Source organism: Gavialis gangeticus, unplaced genomic scaffold (assembly GCF_001723915.1).
Source record: "Gavialis gangeticus isolate Ggan-Ray unplaced genomic scaffold, GavGan_comp1, whole genome shotgun sequence".
NCBI classification, from domain to species: domain Eukaryota; kingdom Metazoa; phylum Chordata; order Crocodylia; family Gavialidae; genus Gavialis; species Gavialis gangeticus.
Genome location: NW_017728973.1, coordinates 2,507,855 through 2,509,567, shown reverse-complemented (window position 1 = coordinate 2,509,567; position 1,713 = coordinate 2,507,855).

Sequence of the window (1,713 nt, the reverse complement as noted above, 5' to 3'; positions counted from 1 at the left end):
TACCCTACACCCACCCCCTCAACCAAAGCACCTGCATAATTTTGAGTTTTTAGCTGTGCGATTCAGTTCACGATTAATTGTGACTAATTTTTAAAAAAAAAACAAAAACAAAAACACACAACTAGTCACAATCAAATTTTTAACTTGTTCGACAGCCCTACTTCTCAGACATCTGTAACATCCATCTGGCCTGCGTCTCTTTCCACTATGTCTTTCCCTCTTTGGAAAAAGAGAATCAGATCATAAGCTAAGGTGCAGAAGTTGACTTGCAGCTTGTCGGACTCAAATATTGTCAAACGCTGCGTACAGCAAGGAGAGTACAGTGCCTAGAGCTAAATAAATCTAGTAACAATGTATTTTTAAAAGTTACCTTTTCCCATTTGATTAATTAGCTCATTTTCATCAAGATCTTATTCCCAATAGCAGAGAATCCATGGGCCAGGTTTCATTCATACATATTAGGTAGGTAAGGGGACTTACAAGTTGTGCTTAAAGTGCAATTCTATTCCACCCTGCTTGAATCTCTGAAAAAATAAATCAGTGCAGAAGGTGGATGGGTCCTTCTCACTCTTTTTTTTTTTTTTTGAGACTCATGCTGTCATCTTACCCTTAAGCCTGTTACAGAAAGCTTTTTAAAAAAAAAACAAAACAACCCAAAAACAAGACTTTAACAGGGTAGAATAGAATCGAACTTAGGCACCTAGCATGTGGAACAGAATCTGGCCCCAAAGGTATGGTTATTAAAGTGTATTAGTGCTACCACTGTTAAAAAGATAAGTGACCCAAGAGTTTCGTTCTTATCTGGCAGATGCCTTAAAACACATCTATGCTGTGTTCACCATTGCAATGGCAACCTATACACACACACTACTTCTAAAACTAGCTTGCTCCAGTATGACTGGCAGCAAATCGCACCTCTAAGAACTCAGTGCAGGCTGCAAAACCTGCCTGAGAAGCTGAGGTAAGTACTCCAGTGATTACAGTGCAAAGCAGAGCTGTAGGCTGAATATTTACCCAGCTTCTTGGACAGGTTTTGCAGCCTGTGCCAAGTTCTCTGTTGTTGCAGCTGTACTGCCAGTAGTACCAGAGCAAGCTAGTTTAAAGGTAGCTAGTCTAATGGAGCTGCAGTCAACATGACTGCATTGTGGACGTATTTTAGTCACACTCAGCCCATAAGACTGAATGTGAAAGAATAAGCACTGGGAAGCAATGGACAACTGAGACAAGAGAAAAAAAAAGGAGATGCAGACACAGTAATTCTGTGTGCTGACTCAAACTGGGAGAGGAGTAAATTCTCTTCAAAACACTTCTATAGGTTAAGAAAGAAAAGGAGTGAAATTCTAAATGGGTCCCCACAATGATCTCCAAGCTCAAAGGCTCATTGTGCAGGAAACTTGAGCCTTTGCCATAGCTCCTACCTGAGTAGACAGAAGGAGCTATATCAGAGTCTTGGCTCTAAGGTTACCAAAAACCAAATCTAGAGCTTTTCCCCTTAGACTGGATTATTGTTTCATATGACTAACAGCAGAGGTTTGCCCTGTTAGCAGGTTTCAAAGTCAGTGAGAAACAGTTTTTGGAATGGGCAAGCGTTGTTGATGGAGCACTTCTCCACAGGCTCCATCAACAGATAGTGAGCTCAGCCCAACAGTAGAGCAATAAAAAAAGAGAGATAGAGGGTGCCTGCTACCATCTCGGTGGAAAGGGGGGGGGGGG